General features: G+C 41.1%; 2 pseudogenes; one reads left to right on the top strand and one right to left on the bottom strand.

Moving 5' to 3' along the window:
- Positions 1–5600: 5600 nt before the first annotated feature.
- LOC130882660 (60S ribosomal protein L6-like) lies at positions 5601–6548 on the bottom strand (annotated as a pseudogene).
- Positions 6549–8981: 2433 nt separating this feature from the next.
- LOC130882697 (E3 ubiquitin-protein ligase RNF19B-like) lies at positions 8982–11002 on the top strand (annotated as a pseudogene).
- The last annotated feature ends 4851 nt before the right edge of the window (positions 11003–15853 follow it).

The following is a 15853-nucleotide window of genomic DNA, read 5'->3' as shown; positions in this document are numbered from 1 at the left end:
ATCACATTGGCAAACTAAGATTCTTTCTCACAAAATTACAAAGATCAGTCAGCTGTATCTTTGGAAGAGAATTTGACTGTTCTTGTTTGATGCACAGCCTCTGTCTATAAAGAGAAGAGTGTTTCTTCCCTTTATCAGCTGGAACTGTGCTCTATCAATTGTTAAATGTTCAGTGGTTGTCAAAATTTAATTCAATATGATCCCTGGACCAGAAGTTTGTAGAAATGAGCTTGATTAGGGAAATAACCAGGCAAGCTAAAGGATAAAACAATTATATTTTTATTTATTATAAGGAGAAAACTCACGAAACAGGAACGAGAAGTCCAAGCTCAGCTGTGTACCATGGGAATCACAGAGAGAGAGCACCTGGACTCCCGGTCCCAGAAAGCCATGCCCTAACTTGGATCCACCTCTTAAAGACAATTGGCTAACAAGGTTTCCCCATCACCTCCCCCTTTTGTCTAAACAAGAGCAATCCAAACCCAATACAAAACTATGTATAATAGGAACAGATATCAAGTATAAAATTACAAACAACATAAGCAATATTAAGCAAAGAACACGTGATAAATGTTTTAATAAAAATTCTATTTCAAAAAGTCTAAATCTTGCATCAGAAATAAGCTTGGCTAAATTATAAGAGGAAGGTAACTATGAGTATCTAATCTTCAACCCCATTGAAATCCTAAGAAGGGAGATAATATTACTTGAGTAGGCAGGAAGTATAATCAAGCAGCTTCCAAAATGAGCAGTATAGGATGGAGACAATTGGCTACCTGAACAGTCACCCAAAGTTTCAATTGCAATGTTGAAGCAACTAACTTTGGCTAAGGCCTAACATAACTGACAGACCATTTTCAGAGGCAAGAAAATTTTCAGAACTGTCTTACCCTGTCTTGGCAAGGTTTGGCATCCTTTTTCTTGTGTCCTGATCATCCAGTCTGGATACCATGTACTTGGTCAATGGTTGAGGCATGGGCAGTTTCTTGTCCAAAGGCCAATTATGCCAAGAAGAAAACGGACTCCAGGTAGAGTGCCTTTGGTGCTCAATATTCTCTTGGCAATAGATTGGTGTTGTCAGGAGCAATCATGTCTCACGTCAACAGAACCCTAAGTTTTTTAAATGCCATGTTCTACAGATCTTTTTTTTTTTTAAATAGCAAAGGCAATTTTTATTTGGTGTGAGGGTAGAGAGGGGACCCCTGTGGACAACCTCCACCTGCTGTCTGGTTTATGAGGAGAAGGGGAGAGTGGGGATCTTTTCTTTTTTTTTATTAATTTATTTATTTATTAAAGATTTCTGTCTCTTCCCCGCCTCCCATATCCTTCCCCGTCCCCCAATCCACTCCCCTTCTCTCATAAGCCCTAAGAGCAGTCAGGGTTCCCTGCCCTCTGGGGAGTACAAGGAGCTCCCACATCCTTCCAGGTCTATTAAGGTGAACATCCAAACAGCCTAGGCTCCCACAAAGCCAGTGTGTGCAGTAGGATCAAAACCCAGTGCCATTGTTCTTGAGTTCTCAGCAGTCCTCATTGTCCACTATGTTCAGCGAGTCCGGTTTTATCCCATGCTTTTTCAGTACCAGTCCAGCTGGCCTTGGTAAGTTCCTGAAAGAACATCCCCATTGTCTCAGTATGTGGGTGCACCCCTCATGGCCCTGAGCTCCTTGCTGGTGCTCTCTCTCCTTCTGCTCCTGGTTTGGACATTGGGGTTGTAGTCTGGTGCTCCAATGTGGACTCTGTCTCTGTCTCCTTTCATCGCCTGATGAAGGTTCATATCCCGGAGGATGTCTATATGTTTTGTTGGGGGTTCACCTTCTTTTTTTTTTTTTTTATTCTTTTTTAATTAAAATTTCCAACTGCTCCCCGTTTCCCATTTCCCTCCCCTCCTCCCACACATTGCCCCCTCCCCCCACTCCCCTCCCCCATCCCCACTCCTCTTCTCCTCCCCCCAGTCCATTCCCCCTCCCTCTCGATACTGAAGAGCAGTCCAAATTCCCTGCCCTACAGGAAGACCAAGGTCCTCCCACTTCCATCCAGGCCCAGGAAGGTGAGCATCAAAACAGGCTAAGCTCCCACAAAGCCAGTTCATGTATTAGGATCGAAACCTAGTGCCATTGTCCTTGGCTTCTCATCAGCCTTCATTGTCCGCCATGTTCAGAGAGTCCAGTTTCAACCCATGCTTATTCAGTCCCAGTCCAGCTGGCCTTGAAGAGCTCCCAATAGATCAGTTCCACTGTCACAGTGGGTGGGTGCACGCCTCGTGGTCCTGATTTCCTTGCTCATGTTCTCCCTCCTTTTGCTCCTCATTTGGACTTTAAGAGCTCAGACCGTTGCTCCAATTTGGGTCTCTGTCTCTCTCTCGATCTATCGCCAGTTGAAAGTTCCTGTGCCATTCTCCTTGGCCTCTCGTCAGCTCTCATTGTCCGCCACATTCCGAGAGTCCGGTTTTATCCCATGTTTTTTTTCAGTAGCAGTCCAGCTGACCTTGGTGAGCTCCCAATAGATCGGCCCCACTGTCTCAGTGGTTGGGTGCACCCCTCATGGTCCTGACTTCCTTGTTCATGTTCTCTCTCCTTCTGCTCCTCATTATAACCTTGGGAGCTCAGGGGGTTCACCTTCTTATTTAGCTTTTCTAGAATCACGAATTATATGCTCAATGTCCTTTATTTATGGCTAGAAACCAAATATGAGTGAGTACATCCTATGTTCCTCTTTTTGGATCTGGCTTACCTCACTCAGGATAGTGTTTTCTATTTCTGCCCATTTGCATGCAAAATTCAAGAAGTCATTGTTTTTTACTGCTGAGTAGTACTCTAATATGTATATATTCCATACTTTCTTCATCCATTCTTCCATTGGATGGCATCGCGGTTGTTTCCAGGTTCTGGCTATTACAAACAATGCTGCTATGAACATAGTTGAGCATATACTTTTGTTGTATGATAGGGCATCTCTTGGGTATATTCCCAGGAGTGGTATTGCTGGATCCAGGGGTAGGTTGATCCCGAAATTCCTGAGAAACCGCCACACTGTTTTCCAAAGTGGTTGCACAAGTTTGCATTCCCACCAGCAATGGATGAGTATACCCCTTTCTCCACAACCACTCCAGCAAAGGCTATCATTGGTGTTTTTGATTTTAGCCATTCTGACAGGTGTAAGATGGTATCTTAAAGTTGTCTTGATTTACATTTCCCTGATCGCTAAGGAAGTTGAGCATGACCTTAAATATCTTTTGGCCATTCGAACTTCTTCTGTTGAGAATTCTCTGTTCAGCTCAGTGCCCCATTTTTCAATTGGGTTGATTAACCCTTCACAGTCTACTTTCCTGAGTTCTTTATATATTTTGGAGATCAGACCTTTGTCAGTTGCGGGGTTGGTGAAGATCTTCTCCCAGTCAGTGGGTTGCCTTTCTGTCTTAGTGACAGTGTCCTTTGCTTTACAGAAGCTTCTCAGTCTCAGGAGGTCCCATTTATTCAATGAGGCCCTTAATGTCTGTGCTGCTGGGGTTATACGTAGGAAGTGTTCTCCTGGGCCCATGTGTTGTAGAGTACTTCCCACTTTCTCTTCTATAAGGTTCAGTGTGTTTGGACTGATATTGAGGTCTTTAATCCATTTGGACTTGAGTTTTGTGCATGGTGATAGGTATGGATCTATTTTCATTCTTCTACAGATTGACATCCAGTTTTGCCAGCACAATTTGTTGAAGATGCTCTCTTTTTTTCCATTGTACACTTTTAGCTCCTTTATCAAAAATCAGGTGTTCATAGGTTTGTGGGTTAAAGTCTGGGTCTTCTATTCAATTCCATTGGTCGACTTCTCTGTTTTTATGCCAATACCAAGCTGTTTTCAATACTGTAGCTCTGTAATAGAGTTTGAAGTCAGGGATGATAATGCCTCCAGACGATCCTTTATTGTATAAGATTGTTTTGGCTATCCCGGGTTTTTTGTTTTTCCATATAAAGTTGATTATTGTCTTCTCCAGATCTGTGAAGAATTTTGATGGGATTTTGATGGGGATTGCATTGAATCTATAGATTGCTTTTGGTAGAATTGCCATTTTTACTATGTTGATCCTCCCAATCTAAGAGCAAGGGAGATCCTTTCATTTTCTGGTGTCCTCTTCAATTTCTTTCTTCAAAGACTTAAAGTTCTTGTCAAATAGATCTTTCACTTCCTTGGTCAGAGTTACCCCAAGATATTATGCTATTTGTGACTATCGTGAAAGGTGATGCTTCTCTGATTTCCGTCTCTGCTTCCTTATCCTTAGTGTATAGGAAGGCAACTGATTTCTTGGAGTGGATCTTGTAGCCTGCCACATTACTAAAGGTGTTTATCAGCTGTAGGAGTTCTTTGGTAGAGTTTTTGGGGTCGCTTATGTATACTATCATATCGTCTGCAAATAACGAAAATTTAACTTCTTCCTTCCAATACGGATCCCCTTGATCCCCTTATGTTGTCTTATTGCTATTGCTAGAATTTCAAGCACTATATTGAAGAGGTATGGAGAGAGTGGACAACCTTGTCGTGTTTCTGATTTTAGTGGGATGGCTTTGAATTTTTCTCCATTTAATTTAATGTTAGCTGTTGGCTTGCTATAAATAGCTTTTATTATATTTAGGTATGACCCTTGTATCCCTAATCTCTCCAGGACCTTTATCATAAAGGGGTGTTGGATTTTGTCGAATGCATTTTCAGCATCTAATGAAATGATCATATGGTTTTTTTCTATCAGTTTATTTATATGATGGATTACATTGATAGATTTTCATATGTTGAACCAGCCCTGCGTCTCTGGGATGAAGCCTACTTGATCATAATGGATAATTTTTCTAATGTGTTCTTGGATTCGGTTTGCCAGTATTTTATTGAGCATTTTTGCGTCGATGTTCATGAGTGAAATTGGCCTGTAATTCTCTTTCTTGGTTGGGTTTTGTGTGGTTTTGGTATCAGGGTGACTGTAGCTTCACAAAAGGAATTTGGCAATGACTCTTTTGTTTCTATATTGTGAAATACCTTAAGGAGTATAGGTATTAGCTCTTCTTGAAAGTTCTGGTAGAATTCCGCATTGAAACCATCTGGTCCTGGGCTTTTTTTTGGAAGGGATGTTTTTTTATAACAGCTTCTAATTCTTCGCGACTAACAGGTCTATTGAGATTGTTCACCTGGTCTTGGTTTAACTTTGGTATATGGTACTTATCTAAAAAAATGTCCATTTCTTTTGCATTTTCCAGTTTTGTGGCATACAGGCTTTTGTAGTAAGATCTAATGATTCTCTGAATTTCCTCTGTGTCTGTGGGTATGCCCCCTTTTTCATTTCTGATTTTATTTATTTGCGTGTTCTCTCTCTGTCGTTTAATTCGTTTGGATAGGGGTTTGTCGATCTTGTTAATTTTCTCCAAGAACCAACTTTTTGCTTCATTGATTCTTTGGATTGTTTTCTGTGTTTTTATTTTCTTGATTTCAGCACTGAGTTTGATTATTTCCAGTCTTCTACTCCTCCTAGGCTTGTCTGCTTCTTTTCTTTCTAGAGCTTTCAGGTATGCTGTTAAATCTCCAATGTATGCTTTCTCCGTTTTCTTTTTTTTTTTTTTTTTTTTTTTTGACACATAAAGCTGTTTAATTAGGTCGTCAGCAATTTAGAAAACCAGTTTGTGAGGATACATCCCGTTCGTCAGAGAGAACTGAGAGCGCAGGTAGCCCTGCAGCTGAGGAACAGCTTTGATCTTTGGCAGAATCTGCGAGTCCACCGCTTTCTGATCAGCCTTGCGCTGCTCTGTAATCTCGTATTTCTCCTTCTCTGTGTCAAAGATCTTGCCCTCCTGATGCCTGGGCTTACGCAGCTGCTTTTTCTTGAAGTAAGCATCAGTCAGGTGTTTGGGGATTTTAACTGTGCTGATATCAACTTTTGTAGAGGTGGCGATGACAAACTTCTGATGTGTTCTTCTCAAAGGAACTCTGTTGAGGGAAAGAGGTCCTGTCACAGCAGTAAACCACTGCCCAGTTGCTTCAGGAAAACCACTCTCTTGCCCCTGTGGCGCCCAGTAAGGATGATGAGGACAGTCCCAGGAGTGATGCTGGCACGCAGGCGTCTCATGTGCTGACTGAAGGGCTTTTTGCCATGGCTCAGCAGCTTCCGAGGCACATCTTCGGTAGGATAATACCTGGGCATTTTTCGAAGCTTAACCACCCGGGTACCACCATTCTTGTCACCACCAACTGGTTTTGTGACAGTGGCAAGGACCTTTTCCTTTTTCTTCTTCTTTTCAACCTTGGTTTTTGCAGCTGTGTATTTCCTTTTGTACATGGCCTTTCTGGAATACATAGCAGATCGGGAGTACCTGCCAATCCCTCTAACAAGGACTGGATTTCGGCTGCAATGGGGCTTCCCCTTCTTGAGCTTTTTAGCCTTAGGGTTACCCTTTTTGGCTGCACCAGCGGCAGGGGCATCACCGCCAGCCTTCTTGGCTGCAGGTTTCTTCTCTTTTGTATCAGGTTTCTCGGCTTTTTCACCCGCCATCTTGCAAGATGGGAAAGAGAACTAAGGTCCCGGCTTCCGGTCTATAAGCCTTTCTCCGTTTTCTTTAAGTGGGCACTTAGTGCTATGAACTTTCCTCTTAGCACTGCTTTCAATGTGTCCCATAGGTTTGAGTATGTTGTCTCTTTATTTTCATTAATTTCAAGGAAGACTTTAATTTCTTTCTTTATTTCTTCCTTGACCCAGGTGTGGGTCAGTAGTTGACTGTTTAGTTTCCATGAGTTTGTCAGCTTTCTGGGGGTAGCATTGTTGTTGCCTTCTAACTTTAATCCATGGTGATCTGATAAGACACAGGTGGACACTGATATTTTTTTGTATCTGTGGAGGTTTCGTTTATTACCAAGTATGTGGTCAATTTTCGAGAAGGTTCTATGAGCTGCAGAGAAGACAGTATAGTCTTTCCTATTTGGGTGTTCTATAGATGTCTGTTAAGTCCATTTGCTTCATTACCTCCAATAATTCTCTTAGTTCTCTATTAGGTTTCTGTCTGATTGACCTGTGCATTGGTGAGAGAGGTGTGTTAAATTCTCCTACTACTAGTGTGTGTGGTTTGATGTCTGCCTTGAGTTTTAGTAATATTTCTTTTACGTAAGTGGGTGCTTTTATATTAGGGGCATAGATATTCAGGATTGAGACTTCATCCTGATGAATTGTTCCTCTTATGAGTATAAAATGTCCATCTGGATCTCTTCTGATTGATTTTAGTTTGAAGTCAGTTTTGTTAGAAATTAGTATGGCCACTCCTGCTTGTTTCTTAGGCCCGTTTGCTTGAAAAACTTTTCCCCAACACTTTACTCTGTGTAGATGCCTGTCTTTGTGGTTGAGATGTGTTTCATGTAAGTAGCAGAATATTGGATCCTGTTTTCGTATCCAATCTCTTATCCTGTGCCTTTTCATAGCTGAAGTGAGTCCATTAATATTACGTGATATTAATGACCAGTGGTTGTTTACTCCGGTTATTCTTATTGTTTTTGGTAGTAGAGTTTGTGTGTCTCCCTTCTTTGAGTTGTGCTGGTGAAAGGTCACTAGACGCCTGAGTTATTGTAGGCAGTGTTGGCAATGTTGGATTCCTTGGGTTGTGATTTTCCTTCTAATGCTTTCTGTAGGGCTTGATTTGTGGCTACATACTGTTTGAATTTGTTCTTATCCTGGAATGTTTTGTTTTCTCCATTGATAGTGAATGATACCTTGGCTGGGTATAGTAGCTTGGGCTTGCATCCATGATCTCTTAGTTTCTGTAGTACCTCTATCCAGGACCTTCTGGCTTTCATGGTTTCCATAGAGAAGTAAGGTGTAAGTCTGATCAGTTTACCTTTATAAGTTTCTTGTCCTTTTTCCTTTGCAGCTCTTAATATTCTTTCTTTAATCTGTATGTTTTGTGTTTTGATTATTATATGGTGAGGGGATTTTTTTTTTGATCCAGTCTATTTGGTGTTCTTTATGCTTCTTGAATATTCAAAGGAATATCTTTCTTTATGTTGGGAAAGTTTTCTTCCAAAGATTTCTTAAAAATATTTTCTGGGCCTTTGAGCTGTGACTCATATACCAAAGTTAAACCAAGACCAGGTGAACAATCTCAATAGACCTGTTAGTCGCGAAGAATTAGAAGCTGTTACAAAAAAAATCCCTTCCAAAAAAAGCCCAGGACCAGATGGTTTCAATGCAGAATTCTACCAGAACTTTCAAGAAGAGCTAATACCTATACTCCTTAAGGTATTTCACAATATAGAAACAAAAGAGTCATTGCCAAATTCCTTTTGTGAAGCTACAGTCACCCTGATACCAAAACCTCACAAAGACTTTCTCCTTCTTCTATCCCTATTATTCTTAGGTTTGGTCTTTTTATTGTGTCCCATATTTCCTGAATGTTTGTGATGAGAATTTATTGGCTTTGCTGTTTTCTATGATCAGTGCATTTATTTTCTCTATGGTGTCCTCAGAATCTGAGATTCTTTCTTCTATCTCTTGTATTCTATTGATTATGCTTGTTTCTGTAGTCTCTGCTCGTTGACCTAGATTTTCCGTATCCAGCCAGTCCTCAGTTTGTGTTTTCTTCCTTGCTTCCATTTCAGTTTTCAATTCTTGAACTGTTTTCATTACCTGTTTGATTGATTTTTCTTGGTTTCCCAGGGTATCATTTACGTATTTACTCATTTCTTCAAACTTTTTGTTATACTTCTCATCCATTTCTATAAGGGCATTTTTTATATGTTGTTTGAGGGACTCTATTCCTTTCATAAAGTCAATTTTTTCCACTTCTTCTGTGCTAGGGTGTTCAAGTCCTTCTGTTGTAAGATCATTGGGTTCTGGTGTTTTCATGTTGTTTTTCAGATTGTTGGGTGAATTCTTGCCTTGGCGTCTGCCCATCTCCTCCTATCAATGCTATCTAGTGGGTCTTCTAAAACAAGATCAGATTTCCCTGCTGGCCAGGGGCCCCGCATACAAAATGTCCCTGCTCCATTTCCTGGGTCCGGCCGCAGGCCAAGATTCCTCACACCACTCAGGAGGGTCTACAGGAACAGGAGCAGGGTCCCCATTCACCAGAGACCTCGTCAACAAAAGGTCTACCACTCTGTAGGCCAGCCACCAAAACAAAGACACTCCCGCTGCCCTCTGCCCCGAGCACCCAACCCAGCGCCCAAACAGGCTATACTGGGTGATCCCGTGGCCCCGCGGAAGGGAGGGAGAAGGAAGGAGGTCTCTGGGGGCAAGCTGGGATGGACCAGGGAGAGAGAGGTTGCAGCAAAGGAGGAACTGCCCTAGCAGGCTGGCCGGGGAGTCAGGGGGGTCGGGGAATGCCCCCACTCCGTTTCCTGGGTTCCACCGTGGGTCAAGAACACTCCCACCACTTAAGAGGGTCTTCAGGGGCAGGTCCAGGCTTCGCGTTCGCCAGGGACCTCGCCAACAAAGGACCTCTTACTTTGCAGGCCAGCCACCAACACACCTACTTGAGTTAGTTGTAGTGGGACGATCTGCTCTCAGTGTTGGCTTCACTGTTTCAAGCTTGGACCATCAGAAAATATAAGTTTGTGTCTGCTGAGCCCGCGCCGGCCTGCCTGCACAGCCGCCCACACCTGTGCTGGTCTGCCTGCGCCACCGCCCGCGTCTGCCTCTACAGATCTTTGAAGTGGTTGAAGTATAGTGAAGAAACAATCCTTTAAATCAATAACTATAAGATGCCATCCTTTCGGTAACAGAGAAGGCAGAGGAGTTCCAGATTGTAGAGGGACCATAGGTTCAATAACCTTATTGATAGCTCTAGGATCTGTCACCATTTTCCAGATTTCTTTTTAACAACAAATACCAGAGAATTCTTTTTTTTTTTTGAACTACCACAGAAATCTTTATTAAAATGTGTCATCAATAATATGTTAAGCCAGGCGGTGGTGGCGCACGCCTTTAATCCCAGCACTTGGGAGGCAGAGGCAGGTGAATCTCTGTGAGTTCGAGACCAGCCTAGTCTACAAGAGCTAGTTCCAGGACAGGCTCCAAAGCTACAGAGAAACCCTGTCTCAAAAAAAAAAAAATAATAATATGTTAGCATACATACAATATACACACATACATATGTACATTCTTTGACACACCTCACAGATTGCCAGAGCAGGAGCCTTCATTCCACTTCATAGTCTTCTGCCTTCAGAATAGTCTGGCCCTCTGCTGGAGCAGTGAAGAATTGAGTTTGATGAAGATGATGGTCCAATCACAGTGGCAGATGCCTGGCAGGCCCTCAAGAACCCCAGCATTGGAGAGAGCAGTATTGAAGGCCTGAATAGTGTGCTGAGCACCAGTGGGAGCCCTACAGATGGACTCACTGTTATGCAAGGCTCTTATAGTGAAACAGCCAGCTTTGCTGCCCTTTCCAGAGGCACTTTGAGTGGCGGTATTTTCTCCAGTGGCAAGGGAAAATACAGCAGGTTGGAAGTCCAAGCCAATGTCCCAAAGGAAATTTTCCCCAAAGACATAGCCAGTCTTGGTGCAATTAGTGACAACACAGCACTGGTGCTATGGCTGGTTGCATAATCAGTTCCTACAACCCACAGGACAGAGAGTGCAACAATATGGAAATCCAAGTGGACATTGAAGCCAAACCAAGTCACTATCAGCTGGTGAGCAGGAGCAGCAGAGAGGACTCGCTCCATGTCCATGCTCAGATGGCAGAGAATGAAGAGGGTAATGGTGGTGGTGCTGGTGGTGGCAGTGTGGCAGTGAAGAGGTTCCCCCTCGCAAACACCAAAGCTGTAAACAGAAAGACTGCCTGGCCAGCAAGGCTTGGGACATCAGCCTGGCCCAGCCTGAAAGCATCCGTAGTGACTAGAGAGTCTGACACACAGTCAGATGATGTTCCAGACATTACTTCAGATGAGTGCGGCTCCCCCCACCCCTTCCCATGCTGCAGCCTGCCCCTTGATCCCCAGAGCCCACGGTGCACCAAGCCCAAGTGCCCACAATACCAGAGAATTCTAAGGGCTGGTATTCCTTTCTTCAATATGGCAAGCATCTAGTTGCTCTTATACCAGCTGTTCTAAGGCCTGCAGCTTTTCTTCAGTTAGAGGCCACTGTTTAACCCATATTTGTTTCTCAGTTAGCCATTTTAAAGGCAGGACTGTTAGTACCTCTGAAGGTTTGTCAATTGCTTTGTATTCTTTTACAGCCTGAATGGCTGGTGACCTTTGTCTATAATATCTTCTATTATCTTCCCCAGAAACATAAGGTTTTGAGGCTGCAGGAATGTTAATCTGCGTATTCCTTTGCTGCAATCAGTCATGACCTCACAAATTTACTGCAATATTAGCTACATATGGCCTCAGTATTCCTCTCTGCCCTTCTAGCCCTATACATTCAATCCATCTTGTGCTTTGTTTCATGTGAGATAGGCTTCCAGTTCCTAGGAACTGAATATCTACCTCTTGAAGAGGCCAATTTGGATGCCAGTATTCTGGAGTAATGATACATCTGTGCCCATGTCTAGTAAGTCTTCAATAAAAAAAATGCTTTTTATACACACTCTAAGCTTTGATCATTGATCATTTATAGAACTCTTCCAGAATATACATTTCCTATGTCTTACTGGAATGTTTGATCAATCCTCCCCATCTATTCCATCATCCAGTACAGTATGGTCTTTTTTTTAAAGATTTATTTATTTATTATGAATAAAACATTCCTTCCATGTATGCTTGCATGCCAGAAGAGGGCACCAGATCACGTTATAGATGGCTGTGAGATACCATGTGGTTGCTGGGAATTGAACTTAGGACCTCTGGAAGAGCAGTCAGTGCTCTTAACCTCTGAGCCATCTCTCCAGCCCTACAGTATGGATTTTACAGAAGGCTCTGGATTTTTTATTTTTCCCTGTGAGACACATTCTCCACAGCAACTGGGAATGATTGGACCACATTCATCATGGGGGCCTGAAACAAACCCCCAAGGAGTTTCCTATGGTATCAGGTTGCCTGTCTGTCTTTTGTTGACCTACATACATTGGTCCATTGTTGGCCTTTGCCACACCTTCTACATATACCTGAATGATGAGTCCTCCTATTCTTGACATTCCCCGATGAGACATTATTCCTAGAAATTCCTTGTCTATAATCCCTTCTTAGATGTTCTAGCCTACCACAATTAAAACATTTGGTATTTTGATGTCTCCTAATACCATTGGAAATTGCTTTTCCTACCCAAGCTACAGTACTATAGTCAAGTGTCTCAACATTTATTGTATAAAAGATCCATTCATCCACTGATGCTGATCTGACCTTTAAAGACCCAAGGATTTTTTTGCATTCTAAGTTGGCATTCTCAAAAGTCAAATATTTAATTAGTACACATCTAACTTCTGGGTCTTTTACTACTATTTGTACAGCCTTAGTTTATCTTTGTAAAAAGTTACTAAAAGGTTCTCTCTGATCCTGTTTAACCCTAATATATAATTCAACTCCATTACCTAGTTCCTGAATCCTGTCCCAAGCATTTAAAGCTGCTGTACGACATAGGGACATGGTGTGTTCATTATAAAGAGCTTGATCTTGAGGTCCCTCGCCCAGAATTTGATCTTGGGAAATCTTAAGTCCTTTTACTTTTCCCTGTTGCTCTAATTTTTTTGACTCTTCCCTCTAGTAACACTGACAAAGCAACTGAGGTCCATTTTCTAGGACTGCTGAGATTAACTTAATCCAGTCTTATGGTATTGCTTTGTTGCTTGAAACCCACATTTTGACCATTTTCCTAAAGAAGGATGAATGCATTTCATAAGATACAATTGCTTCTTTAATTTCCTTTAGATCAGTCATACATATGAACTCCCATGTATATTCTTTGACTACCTTAGGGTATTTGATGTCAGATGCTCTTTCTAATGATATCACTAGAAAAGCAGGTATAACTCTGGGTAAGCTATCCCAGAGTTTGGTACGTACTGATGAGGCTAAATTTTGTCTTTGTACCTTTTGTCCCTGGTTATAAAATTCGACAAATTCCTCAATCCTCAAATCTTTTTACCACTGCCTTTTGTAAAGTCTGGATCTCCTGTCCAGTGTACTGTTCTAATGCCCTCATTGAGGATTCCAAGGCGTAAAGTCTGTCCAGTGGAGATAATGTCTCATCCTTGAATGTAATTTTTATAGCATGCATATTACCTTCCTGGAGAGACACGCTATCAGTCAATATATCATAATCCTTCAACAGAGTCTGATTACTACATTCAACAGTATGAATTCTCACAGACAATGTCTCAGTACCCTCTGTCATTGACTGGGTTTTATTTGTCAAATTGGCTGTGTCCTTTTCCAGAGTGTTGAAATTTCCTTTTAGTAGATTATTATCAGTCTGTGAAGACTGATAATATCTGTATCATTTCTAAAAGTGCCTCATTCTTGGCCCTATTATCAAACCATGCTTTTAAGGATAAAATATGAAGGACAAAGCTAATCCCCAGAATCAAATTGAGGGGTATAGGAGGGAAATCATATAAACCTTGCATAACATTATATGTGGTGTAAGTAAAAAGGCTATTGAATCTTTGGATGGCTAAATTGTCCATATTTTTTTCCTTTATAAATTGATAATTTATATTTCAAATTATAAATCTTACCTGTGGTTGAATTTGAGCTGGAAAAGTGCAATAACCATTACCTGCCAGTAGGTTTCACGGCGCATTTGAAGCCCCGTGGTTGGGTTGAATCTGATTTTAGTGGTAAATGCGGAAAGATATGCTCAGATTAAAAACAGTTATTTAATGCAAATCACAGACTGCTTGCTCCACGGAGCTTCTTGACTGCTCGGTGGCAGCACAGGCACTAGAATAGCTGCGTAGCAATACCGAACAGAGGCATCGGGGAAGCCCGGGGGAGCCCACATCTTGCCTGATTTTCCACGGCATGAAAAAACTGGACCCAGAGCAGCTCCAAGTCCTCAGGTACCTTGACCCTATATGACCGCATGGCTCTGAGGAGTTTAATGAGGAAATATGAAGGACCTCTGCTAGCAGCTACACAGGGCTGCTGTGTGAGAATTCTATACCCAAAATGAATGGCGCTGTGGAGCCTGACTATGGCTGGCCAGAGCCACCAGAGACTCTAGCCCCATGAATTGGGTGCCAATGGTAGAAATTAGCTCAATTTGGGACATAACCAGGCTAGCTAAAGAATAATCCAATTATATTTTTATTTATTATTTTATTAATATTTATTTTATTTATTAAAGGAGAAAACATAGTAGCAACTTCAAAAAGCAGCAAAGGGATTCCTTTTTTCTTTTAATGCAACATATTATTGTTCTAATACCTTTCCTATGGGTAAGTAGTTGCTACTATGTTTATACATCACATATATACATGTATGAATGTTGTTTGCACATATTCTTATATATCAATTAAAGAAATGTGGTGCTCATTATTTTCATTGTGCCCATAAAGAAACTGAACTTTATTGTAGATATTAGGATGGGTAACATAGCAATTACAGATAATCAAGTACTTCTAACCAGAAACTGTACACTAGTGTGTGTGGGCCATGTGGCGTTTTTCCCTAGTCTTCTCATGCTGACAAAATAGCGTCAGCATGTGTGTTCTATACTTTCTTCAAGATACATAAGTCAGAACATTGAAAGACAGTCTATATTTAGTTTATACCTTAGTTCTATAGCTTCTTCAAGATACATAAGTCAGAACATTGAAAGACAGTCTATATTTAGTTTATACCTAGTTTCTGGGTGTTTTCCTTTAGGCTTCTTAGAGTATGAAGTTGCCTAAAAGCAGCCCCTCTGTGTGTGTGGAGCTGATTCTCAAGGACTCTGACTCTGGATCAGACTCATTCCAAGACTCACTGCTTGACAGTTTCTATGCACAAACAGAAAAGCCTGGGATGTTTTGGATTTGACCTTTTGTTCTCACAACATTCAGAAATCGTTTAGAAGTGCAGGTACATATTTGTAATGGTTTGAAAAAGAGAAATTTAACTCAATTATTTAAAAAACAATAACTTTACTTTTTCACTTTTCTTACTGACAGCTGATGATACTTGTTGACTTAGAAACAGATTATTTTCAGAGACTGTCAGGGACAATTTTTAATCTATAATAAGCAAAGAAGTTTGCATCTCACAAAAAGTAATGAAACTTTATGTCAAGATGAATTTACCTACATTAGATTTGCTGTAGGTTTAAAATAATGCAGATGGAGCCAAACAGAACACAACAAAACAAAATAATACAGGGGAAGATTCAGAAACATTGATCATAGTCAAAATACGCCCCAGTACTGCGAAGAGGTTTACTTCAGTAATATCTGTGGTCATTGACTAAATCAATAAAACTCATTCTTTCAAGAGCATCCAATTATCAGCTTACTGTTGAGTGGGCATTCTAATAAATCAGCATATTTTGTATAGAATTAGACAAGGGCAACATGCAAATTAATAACAGCACAGAAAATGTGGGGCAAACTCCCAGCAGACCCAGAAAATCATCTTGTGATTAATTGCTTCATTTAAATTTGCTTCATAGAAGGAAACATTTCACAGCCATACCCATCTGATGGGTAGTTTATGGCTAGCCATATTAATAGAGTTTGATTAAGCACTTAAGAGAAAAGATCAATATACCTTTGTCATATTTACACAACAAAGGCAGTGTGTCAGTGAATGGACCCAGCAGGAGTTGAGGTACTATATTATTCAAGAAGTTAACAGTAATATATCTTATAAGCACTTTAGTCATTTAGAAAATGGGCCTTATTAATAGAGCTCAACAGCCTAGATGCAATGAACTGAAAAATGAGTAATGCAAAAGAATTTTCAGAAACAAGATAAATCAAGACAG

Source organism: Chionomys nivalis, chromosome 10 (assembly GCF_950005125.1).
Source record: "Chionomys nivalis chromosome 10, mChiNiv1.1, whole genome shotgun sequence".
NCBI lineage: Eukaryota > Metazoa > Chordata > Mammalia > Rodentia > Cricetidae > Chionomys > Chionomys nivalis.
This window is presented reverse-complemented; position numbering and strand designations above follow the sequence as displayed.